Source organism: Pseudophryne corroboree, chromosome 3 (assembly GCF_028390025.1).
Source record: "Pseudophryne corroboree isolate aPseCor3 chromosome 3, aPseCor3.hap2, whole genome shotgun sequence".
In the NCBI taxonomy this organism is placed as follows: domain Eukaryota; kingdom Metazoa; phylum Chordata; class Amphibia; order Anura; family Myobatrachidae; genus Pseudophryne; species Pseudophryne corroboree.
The window spans coordinates 54,887,646-54,902,465 of NC_086446.1; positions in this window are offsets into that span (position 1 = coordinate 54,887,646).

Sequence of the window (14,820 nt, forward strand, 5' to 3'; positions counted from 1 at the left end):
TGGGCGTAGATATTCCCAATAGTCAGTGGTTTGTTTTTATCGTCAGGGAGGCAATAACATAACGGAATCCCAGGTCATTAACAACCTGTATCACAGTGTGGGGGACAGATCATTTAATTAAAATCACCACACCCCGAGCTTTGGAGGAATAAGGACTGGAGGCTAGCACTGTCCAGCCTAGTATGGCCAATTTAGTCACCTCTGAGGGGATTAGGTAGGTTTCCTGGAGGAGTGCAATTTCAACATTCTGTTCAGTAAGATAAAGAAGTACCCTTCTTCTCTTAGCTGGAGAGTTGAAGCCTCCCACGTTCCATGTTCTCACCTTCACAGTAGACATTATGCAGCAAAAGGGGTGAGAGAACCACTCAACTCTCTGGGCATAATCCTTGTAAGAAAAACAAAAAGAGAAAGAGGGGGGAGGAAAGGAGACAGACACACATATAACATGAGAAAAAACACAATACACATCAGATAATCAGGGTCCATTAATGGTCTCTGAAAGAGAAAATGACAGATAAGTAATATGCAAAGGGTGAAATAGTCCTTGGGCTTCCGTGGTAACAATAACAACATTTCAATAGAAAAGTGGATATTACAAACAATCAGCAGGAGCATGGGAGGGAGCCCACCTGCCCCAGCGAACTAAAGAATCAGTAATATATAGTAATTACTACCACCAGCTAGTCAATAATGAAACATTAGAAGAACAATACCTGCGGAAGAGGTAATCGTATTAAGGTAAAGTATTAACCTGAACAAAAAGAAACTGTTAGTTCTATGAAGACCATAGATATAAATACCATAATAAGAACAACAAGAGTCATGGTGTCCATTAAGGAATGCAGATGGCCTACTGAACATGAAATATAATAAAATAACTGTAGAAGAATAAATGTGAGCATGGTAGAAAGGAAGAGGTGTCGTTCATACAAAGAAAATGTAGGGAGTCATCCAAGAAGATCAGGGGGCACCGACACGGGTTCACTAATGTCAGCCGTAGTGTCTTGATGGAGATCGCGAAGGTAGCACTCAGCGTTTCTGGAGAGAGAAAGTCCTTGTGGGAGGAACCGTCATAAATCTGAAGACGTGCTGGGTAGAGCAAGCTAAATTTGCGACCCTCATTCACAAGCTTAGAGCATATAGGGGAGAAGGCTTTGCGGGCCCTGGTTAATTCCACTGAGTAGTCCTGGAAAATATACAATTTGTTGCCTTCCCACTGCAAATCTTTAATACGGCGGGATGCTGACCAAAACGCAATTTTGTGCAAGTAATTTAGATATCTGAACAGCATAACTCGTGGTCTCGGTCTAGTTGGGTCGGGGCAAGTCCCACACGGTGTGCCCGTTCAATCACCAGAACCTGACATTCTTGAGTGATTCCCAAAAGATCAGGCAATGTATTTCTGACAAAATGAGCAACAGATGGCCCTTTAATTGATTCAGGTAACCCAACCAGGCGTATGTTATGTCGCCTCGAACGATTTTCGATATCGTCCAGTTTGTTCCCTATTTGGTAGTTATCGGATGTGAGTTCCTTAAAGCTGTGGTGAATATCAGCAACCTCATGTAAAGTAGCACCCAATTGGTTCTCATCCTGTGTCACCCTGTATGTGAGAGCTTTCAACTGAGCAGAGATATCAGTGACTGCTTGGGAGAGGAGCGGTGCCATAGTGGACCGTATCGCTTCTACTACGTTCCCATAGGTAACAGGGGAGTCAAAGGAGCGGAATACCTTATGGGAAGAGTCAGATAGCTCAGCCAGCAGCTGTCTTTTTAGATGAGGGGCTGCTGCATCCGTGCCACTCTCCGGCGCCATGTTCCTGTCAGAGCGGCGCTTCTCCTGGCAGGGTGCAGGTAGTCCAGGCTGGAAGGAAGAGGTGACAAAGCGATCCATGGAGGGTCGCGTCATCTGCAGTGAGGTGCTAGCGGAGTTAGAGGCTGGTAACAGCCGTTAAAAGATGCCGTTTGCGTGGTGGGGGGGGGGGGTCAGCGGAGCTCCGGTGTCTGTGTGCCAATCCATGCAATCCCGGAATTGTAAGTCTGCCTCCTTATAATGTTAATAACATATGTATGAATTGGTTAATCAGAGCCTTGACTGGCTAGCTAGTACTCACACACAAATAACAGATTTGTTCTGGTGGTTATCCTTGGTAACTGCAGATTGTAGACACAGATGTGGCGGGCTTAAATGGTAGTTGCCTGTAGTAACCACCATTTGTGGCTGTAGATATGTTTCAATATATATGGAAATCCATCTATTAGTGGGTCACTCCATGAGGAAAACAAGACTGGGGTCTTAAACCGGAGAACTGAAGTTGCAGCTCACCAGAATCATGCAGTGTGATGGCTGGCTGGCAGGAGATGAGACCTGCATGTAGGTCCTGAGCAGCAGTAATGAAGCAGTCTTGCTGGGACAATCAACAGCAGTTGGGTGATGTCCACAGCTCCTGACGGACTAGGTGTGCAGTGGTCAGAGAGGCAAGACCCAGGATCAACTCTGGCAGCAACTGAAAACAGTTCTGTATGTGATATCAGTGGTGGCTGTATGGATATCGCTGGCTCCTGCCAGAATATGCAATTAGTAGTGTGAAAGTAAAAGCTGTAGGGTCCCACTTTGTGGGGGAAAGAAGTGAGGAACTAATGCATTTCTTTGCCCTAACAGAGCTGGCCATTTATGTCCTCTGAAGGAATTCAGCAAGAGTGCGAGTCTTTGTCCATGGGCCTTTTGGCAATTCATAAGCATTTTCACCAGTTCACTTTGAAGTGCAAGTGTTGGCTTTTAGAATGCGGGAGACTGAATGAGGCCAAGGTGTGTGAGCAGTTGTACAAGTATGATATGGGTAAACAAGGGGTCTGCCCATATCATACTTGTGATAGGGGTTAGTAGGAGAAAAATGTAGCAGAGTCTAGGGCATTAAAATGACATATGAAGGGAGAGGATTGAAAGCTTGGGATCTGTGGGAAGTGAGGACAGGGTGGTGGTTGGATATAAAGTAATTCGAGAAAATTCGGGACTGTCACATAAACCCTGCACAATTTCTCATCTCTTTACTCACTTTACCCAGGTGTGACATTGTCAGCATCCCAGAATATTACATTTGGGTTGTAATACTCACAGATCACACCCTGGGCACTTTGTTTCATCATGCATAGGAATGACCATTGACCATCCATATAAACATGAATTGGGCCCATGGGACAACCACTTGCTTTACTCCTCTTGGCTTCCACCTCCTGTTGTTTGCTTTTTTTATCCTGTCAGATGATCAGTCCTTATATGTAGAAAGACAAAGAGATATGCTACTGCAAGCTGCTCCTCACCTGCAGGGAATACTCTCTGACTGAGCTGTCAAACAAGGAAAACTGGAGAATGTCCCAAGACAAGGTTTCTCCATCATTAGTGACTAGAGATAAGCTGGTTTGATTGCCAGGATATGATGATGTTGATTGTGTTAAAGTAAGTCAGCCACCAGTGGCAGCAGTTCTTTCCTCTAATACAGTGGTTCCCTACTTTTTGGAATTACGGCGCCCTAGAGTATCAGAATTTTTTTCACGCCACCTCCAGGACAAAAGCTTATTAAGACATTTAGAAAGAAATATTAAATAAAGTAAATTGTGTTTGTGTGTCATCCATAAGTTAAATTATGTGGTGAAGGACAGTATTTGCTTCTATTTGTCCACATATTTTATTTTATTTTTAAATATATTTTATTGAAATTTTGAAACAGATATTGGACAATTCAAATTAATGCACTAGATGAGCCACACAAAGCATATAGAAAGTCCAGTAATAAAACAGAGGACTAGAAAGTATTGTACATTCATACAGTATCTCACAATAGTTAAGGAAAGAAGGTCTTCCCTAAATACACTTCAGTCAGAGCATAATGTACCAGTTATAACAATGTACAAGAAAAAGAAGATTACTTGACAGATGACGAAATGTCGCAACCAATTTTGGACACTTGTGAGAACATAACTAAACAATACAAGACCAAATAAAAATCGGGGGGGACATCGAACACATAGAGGGGAAGTGGGGATGGGAAAGAGGTGGAGAGGGAAAATAAATCATTCTAAGTCCGGTGTTCTATCCTGACAGATTAGTGTCGTCAGACGAAATCTAAGTAGATATATTGTCAACCTAGGACGAAGGTCCTGCGTCATTAGAAAGTCTCCTAAGTAAGTTCCATGAAGTGTTTTCAAATAATTGAAGAATATGATTCTGCGAATGCTCGTCTAATATATTAATAAAATATTCCCATTTACGATAACATTTTTCAACTCCATGTTCAATATCAGGCATAGTAGTGCGTCTATCGTAATATAATATTTGTAACAATTTGTGTTTGACTTCTGATATGGAGGGAGCGGAGTGTTGAGTCCAATGGATAAGAATGATCTTTTTTGCAACCGTGACAATTGTGATTAGCAAACTGAGTTTTTCTTTCTTGTTTGGGCCTAAGTCCCAGTTTTTGAAATTTCCACATAGACATGCTAGAGGGTCAGGGAGTACGGTGGTAGAGAACATGGAGTTGATCAGGTAGATCAGCTTATTCCAGAATTTTTTTATTTTACCACATTCCCACACGCAATGAATAGATGTGGCATGAGACATTGAGCATTTAATGCAGGGCCCGGTTTCAAGGGTTGTCATGTATCTCCTTTGAGCGGGGGAGATATATGCTCTATGTATCATTCTAATATGGACTTCCTGTAAATAAGATGATTTCAAAAATTTTAGAGAAGTTTCATATTGAGAAAGTAGGTCTGATAATAGTTGGATACCCGGTGTCACAACTGAGGGCCTGAGCTGACGGGAGGCAGCCTCAGTTGTAGGGGCTGAGATGTAACGGAACCTGGGAGGTTGTATCAGACCCCTAGACATGTAAGTAACATGTAGAATAACTGCCCGAAGGCGTGACCACGACAACCAGGATAAAAGTCAATGATGTTTATTATGACAAACTCCGTAACACAGCAGCAGTAAAGGAAACATAAAAGTCAACAGAGGATAAATACAATTCCTGGGTACTACAGGGTGGCAAGGGCCACAGGCACTGGTAGTGTGAGACAGTTCTTATAATCTTCTAGTTGGAAAGTCCTTACCAGGCCTGACTGTAGCAATGGAGAGAACCCAGGATCGTACCAGCTGGTGTTCCAGGAAAAGCTGGGCTGCTGAAGATAAAACGGCTGCTGTGGATACTGGCTGGAACCAGACTGTTGTTGGTACGGAGTGGATACTGGCTGGAACCAGTTCAATAATAAACGAACTTGAGAGCGATGAAATGAAGTTTGGAGTTTGAGAGCGGTGAAATAATAATACCGGTGGAGAGTGGTAAACTGCAGAAAGGACACCGGCCCTTTAAGAGAAGCTGTACACTGCTGGAAGCTGGGCTGGAAGCAGGTGATTGTTGTAACTGGAAACAGGTGAGTCCAGAATGGATCGGAGAGTCAGGCTACACCGCAGATGGAATGCTGGTGCGGGTCTCTATAGCAGAAGTCTGGAGACAGGAGCTGGAACCTGGAAGACAACCACAGGAGAGAGACAAACTGGAACTAGGTTAGACAACCAAAGCACTGACGCCTTCCTTGCTCAGGCACAGCTTACTTATACCTGCAGCAAGGAAGGGGTTGGCTAGGCAATTATGCAAATCAACAATACAGACAGCAGATTGGTGGAAATGATCCGATGACAAAATCCAAGATGGCTGCGCCCATGCAGACACTTGGAGGGAACTTTGGTTTGTAATCCATGTGAGAATTGAAACAGTAATGGCGACGCCGGCCACAGGAGACAGGAGACGCCAGACTGACAAGCGCACATTTAACCACGCGGGCACAGCGGAGGCCGCGGCTGATGAAATCACCACTCTGACATTCTGCATGTGGAAACTCAGGAACAGCGGAATCCGGTCCTGGAACGCTGAGCCAGCCTTAGGAGGCATCTGAAGGGTAAGTAATGGCGTCCAGATACCCGGATCGTGACAGCACCCCCCCCTTTAGGAGTGGCCCCAGGACACTTCTTAGGCTTTAAAGGAAACTTTGCGTGGAAATTTCGGACCAAGGCAGGAGCATGGACGTCTGAGGCATTGGTCCAAGAGCGTTCTTCAGGACCATAGCCCTTCCAGTCAATGAGGTATTGTAACTGACCGTAACGGAAACGTGAGTCCAAAATCTTGGCCACCTCGTACTCGACTCCCCATTGAGTCTGAACTTTGGGAGCTGGAGGAAGTGCGGAATGAAACCGATTCAGGATCAGCGGTTTCAACAAAGAAACATGAAATGTCCTGGGTATTTTCAAGAAGGATGGTAACTGTAACCTGTAGGCAACAGGATTGATGACTTGTTCAATCTTGAAGGGTCCGATGTAGCGAGGTGCAAATTTCATGCTGGGAACTCTCAACCTCAAATTCTTCGTGGACAGCCACACACGATCACCCACCTTGAGAGCAGGAACCGCTCTACGCTTCCTATCGGCAAACTTCTTATACCTGAATGAGGCTTTAAGCAGGGCTGCGCGGACGTTCCTCCAGTTATTTGAAAACTGACGCAAGGTGACATCCACTGCTGGAACAGAAGATGCGGGAAGCGGTTGGAATTCTGGGACTTTAGGGTGGAATCCATAATTAATGAAGAATGGTGTAGAAGAAGATGAGGAATGGTATTGATTGTTGTGGCTGAACTCGGCCCAAGGAAGGAGTTGAACCCAGTCATCTTGAGAGGAAGACACATATATACGGAGGAAGACCTCCAAGTCCTGATTCACCCTCTCGGTTTGACCATTGGTCTGAGGATGGTAAGCCGTGGAAAACTTTAACTTGACTTGGAGGGCTTGACACAAACTTCGCCAAAATTTGGCTACAAATTGTACTCCACGATCCGAGATGATCTCTTCAGGAAGACCGTGAAGTCGGAAGATCTCTTGTATAAACACTTGAGCCAACTTGGAAGCTGACGGAAGACCGGTGAGAGGAATGAAATGTGCCATCTTAGTGAACCGGTCAACTACCACCCAAATGGTATTAAACTTGTTGCAGATAGGTAGATCGGAAACAAAGTCCATCGACAAATGGGTCCAAGGTCGACGGGGAACAGATAATGGAACCAGTTGCCCCGCAGGCGACTGGCGGGAGTCTTTGTGTTGGGCACACTTTGGGCAGGAGGCAATAAATTCCATAACGTCCTTCTTCAGAGTTGGCCACCAGTAGGACCTAGAAATAAATTCAAGGGTTTTCTGAATGCCTGTGTCAGATTAGGTTTTGTCTGTGTCCCCGGAGGGGGCGCTAGTGGGTCAGTGGATGGGAGAAAACGAGGAGGCTGGATGATGTTTCTGCGCATGAGCGCAATGGTATTTATTTAACAGATGGTTCACAAAACGGCAGCAGAAAATAACAGTAATAATGCAAGTGTCAGTTGTACAGCGTAATAGCTGAAAGTCTATGGTAACAAATGAATGATGACTTGATGAAATAATAACCGGTAGAGATGATAACAGATGAGTGATAACTTGGTAGTGAGTAATCTGGTATGGGAACCAGAGCAGATTAAAACATGAAACTTTTAGCAGAGTGATGTTGTATGGCAAACCTGGTAGCAGAGGCAGGAGTCTGACTATGTCCACAGTGCAGGTGATGAAGCACTGACAGCAAGCAAGCTGTATCACAGGTGGAGAGATGGAACACACCTGGAGTCAGTCTCTACTGCTAGGCTGAAGCACACAGAGATGGTGATGAGTGTGAAGCCTGTAGATGGATGCAGGTATTGCTGGGGCTTGAAGTTCCACGGAGCTGTGTAAGGTAACCAGGAGTACAAAGTCTCAGGTAGAAAGCCAGGAACACGGAACAGCAGGTAGGTATCCAGGTACACAAAGGAAACAGGAACCAGATCCTTTCACATGAGTCGCAGGAGTGACACAAAGTCCAGGATCCCTGCAGACTGATCCTGCAGCTTCTTATATACCCCTTGGTACACAGTCATTGGTGGAGTGAGGAAAAGTGGGTGCGGCCAAGCACCGGATTGGCCGCCGTATGCTGAGTGCTGGAGACTGTCATGGCGGCGCCCATGCCGCGGCCTAGCGGGAACGCGGCGTGCTACACGCCCGCTGTCACAGGAGCGCTCCCAGGCCCAGGATGGCGTCTGATGGCAGAGACACGGATGACAGATGAATGCAGGGACCCAGGACGGAGTCCGCAGCGGCGGACAGATGTCAGCTTGGTGAGTCGATTCCTGACAGTACCCCCCCCTTTAAGGGTGGGCACCGAACACCCACGTGGCTTGGAAGGATGAGTGTTATGGAAGACACGGACCAACCTTGGAGCATGGACATCCAACGAATTTACCCAACTTCTCTCCTCTGGGCCATAGCCGGACCAATCGACAAGGTATTGAAGTCGTCCATACCGGCAACGGGAATCCAGAATCTTGCCAATCTCGAACTCCACGCCCCGCTGAGTTCGAATTTTGGGGCCAACAGGAAGAGCTCTTTGGAAACGATTCAGGACTAAAGGTCTGAGGAGAGAAACATGAAAAGCATTAGGTATTCGCAGAGAAGGTGGTAACTTCAGCTTGTAGGCCACAGGGTTGATGACTCTTTCGACAGGAAAGGGGCCAATGAAACGTGGTGCAAATTTCATAGACGGGACCCTAAGACGGAGGTTCCGGGTAGACAGCCAAACCTTGTCCCCAGGTTTCAAGCTAGGAACTGCACGTCTTTTGCGATCAGCAAAGTGTTTATACCGGCTGGAGGCCTTTTTGAGAGAAGTGTGGATCTTCCTCCAGATGGAAGAAAACTGACTTAGAGCAGAAGTGGCAGCAGGAACATCCATGTGAGGGAGTTCTTGGAAGTCTGGGACACGAGGATGTTGTCCATACACTGCAAAGAACGGAGTTGTCTCAGTAGCAGTGTGGTAGCGGAAGTTATGGGCAAACTCGGCCCATGGGAGCAGATCAAACCAGTCATCCTGGGAAGATGAAACATACAATCTTAAAAATGTCTCTAGTTCTTGATTTACCCTTTCTGTCTGCCCATTCGTCTGCGGGTGGTAAGATGACGAGAACTTCAGTTTAACTTGCATGGCAGAACAGAGAGCCCTCCAAAACCTCGCTACAAACTGTACACCTCTGTCAGATATTATTTCCGAGGGTAGACCATGTAAGCGGAAAATCTCCCGTAGGAAGATTTGGGCAAGTTTTGGGGCAGAAGGGAGACCCTGGAGAGGAACAAAATGGGCCATCTTGGTAAATCTGTCCACTACAACCCAGATGGTATTGTATCCTTGAGAAGGAGGAAGGTCGGAGATAAAGTCCATGGACAGGTGTGACCAGGGGCGACTAGGAACAGACAATGGTTGTAACTGACCTGCTGGAGACTGACGAGGAGTCTTGTGCTGCACACACTTAGGACAGGATGCCACGAAATCCTTGATGTCAGCTTTCATCTTTGGCCACCAGTATGTCTCAGAGAGGAACTTGAAGGTTTTCAGAACCCCGGGATGACCAGTGAACTTGGATTGATGGGCCCAAGACAGCAACTTGGGACGGAGTTCTGAGGAAACAAAAGTCTTACCAGGAGGAGGAGCTGGGGAGACTTGAGATGCAGCAAATACCACAGGACTCAGGATGGAATGTGGAACTGAGTCAGGCGTTTCCTCTTCGGATTCCATAGATCGGGTCAGCTTTAACATTCTGCGAACCTGGACGGAAATGAAGCTTAAAGTTAAAACGTGAGAAAAACATAGCCCACCTGGACTGGCGAGGATTAAGGCACTGGGCTGCCTTTAAATATAGCAGATTTTTATGATCCGTGTAGATGTTGAACGGATGTTTGGCCCCTTCCAGGAGATACCTCCATTCCTCGAGGGCCAGCTTAATCGCCAGTAGTTCTTGATCTCCAATGGAATAGTTAGCTTCTGCAGGGAGGAATTTACGAGAATAGAATCCACAGGGGTGGGTCTTCCCATCAGTTCCCTTCTGGGAGAGAACAGCTCCAACTCCAACTGTAGAGGCATCCACCTGCAACTCGAATGGTCTGTCTACATCTGGTTGGGACAGAACTGGAGCAGACATAAAGGCCAGCTTGATCTTCTGGAAGGCCGCTAAAGCCTCTTCAGGCCAGTTGGAATGGTTTGCCCCTTTCCGAGTTAAGTTGGTAATAGGAGCGATGAGAGTGGAGAATCCCCGAATAAATTTCCTATAGTAGTTGGCAAATCCCAGGAATCGCTGAATAGACTTGAGAGAATTTGGAATGGACCAATTGGCAATGGCTTCCAATTTTGTCGGGTCCATCTGAAGATCCGATCCGGAAATTATATATCCCAGGAAGGGTATAGAGGAAACTTCAAAGGTACACTTGGATAGTTTACCGTAGAGCCGGTTCTCACGAAGACGTCGGAGGACTTCACGGACTTGTAGACGATGAGAGGGAAGATCTTGGGAGAAGATGAGGATATCATCCAGATAAACTACAAGGTATTTATACAGAACATCACGGAAGATTTCGTTCACAAAGTGCTGGAACACTGCTGGGGCATTACTCAACCCGAATGGCATTACCAGGTACTCATAATGACCATCTCGAGTGTTAAAAGCTGTCTTCCACTCATCACCACTCCGGATTCTGATGAGGTTGTAGGCACCGCGGAGATCTAACTTGGTGAAGATGCGGGCTCCTTTAACTCTGTCAAATAATTCGGTGATGAGTGGTAATGGGTAACTATTTTTAATGGTAATGTCATTGAGACCCCGGTAGTCAATGCATGGACGCAGTCCTCCATCCTTCTTTTTAACAAAGAAGAAGCCTGCACCAGCGGGTGATGATGAAGGGCGGATGAATCCCTTCTGTAAATTTTCCCTGATGTAGTCGCTCATCGCTTCCGTTTCGGGAACAGATAATGGGTAGGTACGCCCCCTAGGTGGCTTCTTGCCGGGAAGGAGATCGATGGGACAATCCCATTCTCTATGGGGCGGCAGGACATCAGCGGCTTTTTCACTGAAGACGTCAGAGAAATCTTGATAAGCCGCAGGAAGACTTGACTGTGTTTTTACTTCAGTAGACTTGATAGGACAAACTTGGGCTAAACAGAACTGATGGCAATGTGAACCCCAAGAAGAGAGTTGTAGCGTTGACCAGTCAATCTGTGGATTGTGTAGCTGGAGCCAGGGCATGCCCAAAACGATCTCTTGGGTGGCTTGAGGAATGACTAAGAACTTAATTAATTTAGAGTGTAAGAACCCAACTCCCAAAACCACTGGTGCAGTTTGGTGAGAGATATTCCCCTTGGAGATTCGGCTACCATCCACGGCGGTAATGTAGACTGGGTAAGAAAGTTCACATACAGGCAAGCAAAATTTATTTACCGCAGCTTGGGTGATGAAGTTTCCTGCAGCTCCACAGTCCACTAAAGCAGATGCAGATTGAAGCCCAACTGAAGTCTCTAAAGTCACAGGAAGGATAAGATCTTGATTAGAAGGAGTTTGACTAGAAGATCCCAACTTGACTCCTCCTTTACAAGTCAGGATCTGGCGTTTCCCGAACGCACTGTGCAGGAGTTAATCTGGTGACCTGCAGCCGCACAATAAAGACATAGTCTCTCACGCATCCTTCTTGACCGCTCCTCAGGAGTTAGGCGGGACCTATTTATTTGCATAGGCTCATCAGAAGGTGGAGACTGGAACTGTACGGAAGGTATCATCCTTAATCTGCGTGGCTCACTCCGGGCACGTTCATTATTGCGTTCGCGGATGCGAGAGTCCAACTTGATACACAAGGAAATTAGATCAGACAACTGCTCAGGAAGATCACGGGTCGCCAGTTCGTCCTTGATCCGATCTGAAAGTCCATGCCAGAAAGCTGCTACCAGGGCTTGGTTGTTCCACTGAATCTCTGCGGCCAACGTCTGGAACTGGATGACATATTGTCCCATACTTCGGGTACCTTGACGAAGTTGGATCAGGTCTGCCGAAGCTGATGTTGCACGACCAGGCTCGTCAAAGATCCGTCTGAAGGTTGACACGAATCCTGCATAGTTGTTAATCAGAGGGTCGGCACGTTCCCACAAAGGAGACACCCAACTCAAAGCAGATCCGGAGAGTAGAGAGATGATGTAGGCAACCTTGGATCTAGACGTGGGGAAATTATGTGACAACAATTCAAACTGGATTTCACATTGGTTAAGAAACCCGCGACATAACTTTGGACTGCCATCATACTTGCTTGGCACAGGCAGGTGCAGACGTGACACTGGAGCTGATGCAGCCGGCATAGGAGAACTCACAGTACTGGCAGGTGCTGGAGTAACAGGAACTGAAGAAGTGTGTACACTAGGCAGGGATTGCTGTAGTGTATCTATCCGGGAGGACATCCCTTGCAGGAATTGGAACATCTGCTGCTGCGCAGCCTCTTGACCATCCAGACGGGAGACCAGATTTTGCAAGGCCTCTGACCCCACACTCCGTCCACCATCCGAGTCCATCGATCCTGGACTTACTGTCAGATTAGGTTTTGTCTGTGTCCCCGGAGGGGGCGCTAGTGGGTCAGTGGATGGGAGAAAACGAGGAGGCTGGATGATGTTTCTGCGCATGAGCGCAATGGTATTTATTTAACAGATGGTTCACAAAACGGCAGCAGAAAATAACAGTAATAATGCAAGTGTCAGTTGTACAGCGTAATAGCTGAAAGTCTATGGTAACAAATGAATGATGACTTGATGAAATAATAACCGGTAGAGATGATAACAGATGAGTGATAACTTGGTAGTGAGTAATCTGGTATGGGAACCAGAGCAGATTAAAACATGAAACTTTTAGCAGAGTGATGTTGTATGGCAAACCTGGTAGCAGAGGCAGGAGTCTGACTATGTCCACAGTGCAGGTGATGAAGCACTGACAGCAAGCAAGCTGTATCACAGGTGGAGAGATGGAACACACCTGGAGTCAGTCTCTACTGCTAGGCTGAAGCACACAGAGATGGTGATGAGTGTGAAGCCTGTAGATGGATGCAGGTATTGCTGGGGCTTGAAGTTCCACGGAGCTGTGTAAGGTAACCAGGAGTACAAAGTCTCAGGTAGAAAGCCAGGAACACGGAACAGCAGGTAGGTATCCAGGTACACAAAGGAAACAGGAACCAGATCCTTTCACATGAGTCGCAGGAGTGACACAAAGTCCAGGATCCCTGCAGACTGATTCTGCAGCTTCTTATATACCCCTTGGTACACAGTCATTGGTGGAGTGAGGAAAAGTGGGTGCGGCCAAGCACCGGATTGGCCGCCGTATGCTGAGTGCTGGAGACTGTCATGGCGGCGCCCATGCCGCGGCCTAGCGGGAACGCGGCGTGCTACACGCCCGCTGTCACAGGAGCGCTCCCAGGCCCAGGATGGCGTCTGATGGCAGAGACACGGATGACAGATGAACGCAGGGACCCAGGACGGAGTCCGCAGCGGCGGACAGATGTCAGCTTGGTGAGTCGATTCCTGACAGCCTGTATGTCCAGCAAAACGGGAAGCATGGGCCCAATGCATGAGCTTCTTCCTTAGAACTGGCTTAACAAAACTTTTCCCTGGTGGAGGCGTAGAGTCCATCCCTACCGTGGAGAATGCCAACGGATTAATAATAGGATGCTTGTCTGCAGACTCGGACTCATTTTCTTGCTCCCATGAACGGGAAAGGGCATCGGCCTTACGATTCTGAGAACCCGGACAGAACTGGAGTTTAAAGTCAAACCTAGAGAAGAAAAGTGCCCATCTGGCCTGACGAGGATTCAGACATTGTGCGCCTTTGAGATATAAAAGATTTTTGTGGTCGGTAAGTATGGTGATTGAGTGGGAAGCTCCCTCCAACAGGTATCTCCACTCCTCCAGAGCGAGCTTGATGGCTAGCAACTCCTGATTGCCAATGGCATAGTTGCGCTCAGCTGGGGAGAACTTCCGGGAGAAGAAACTGCAAGGATGTAGATGTCCATCTTTGGCCCTCTGGGATAACACTGCTCCTACTCCAATGGAGGAGGCATCTACCTCTAAGATAAAACGAGAGTCGGTGTCGGGCTGTTTCAGAACTGGTGCAGAGATGAACCGTTGCTTCAGAAGGTGAAAGGCCTGTGTAGCTTCCTCGGACCACTTGGACGGATTAGCACCTTTCTTGGTTAATGCAGTGATAGGCGCCACAATGGTGGAAAAGTCTCGTATAAATTTTCTATAATAATTGGCGAACCCTAAGAACCTCTGGACCCCTTTGAGGCTTAAGGGTATAGGCCAATTCTGGATTGCTTGGAGTTTCTCAGGATCCATCTCTAGTCCGGAACCGGACACCATGTAACCTAGAAACGGAATGGTTTTAACTTCAAACACACACTTCTCCAATTTACAATAGAGGTGATTGACACAGAGACGGGAAAGAACCTCTTTTACCCAGAAACGATGATCTTCGAGATTATTAGCAAAGATGAGGATGTCGTCTAGATAAACCACGACATGGCGGTACAAGATGTCCCTGAAAATCTCATTCACGAAGTGCTGGAAGACTGCTGGAGCGTTGCTCAATCCGAAGGGCATGACGAGGTACTCATAATGTCCGTCACGGGTGTTAAAGGCGGTCTTCCACTCGTCATCCTCACGGATTCGGATGAGATTGTAGGCACCCCTCAAGTCCAGCTTTGTGAAAATGGTTGCACCACTAACTCTATCAAAGAGCTCGGTAATCAGGAGTAAAGGGTATCGGTTCTTGACGGTAATGTCGTTCAGACCTCTGTAGTCGATGCACGGACACAGACCACCGTCTTTCTTCTTAACGAAGAAGAAGCCTGCGCCGGCTGGAGAAGAAGATGGTC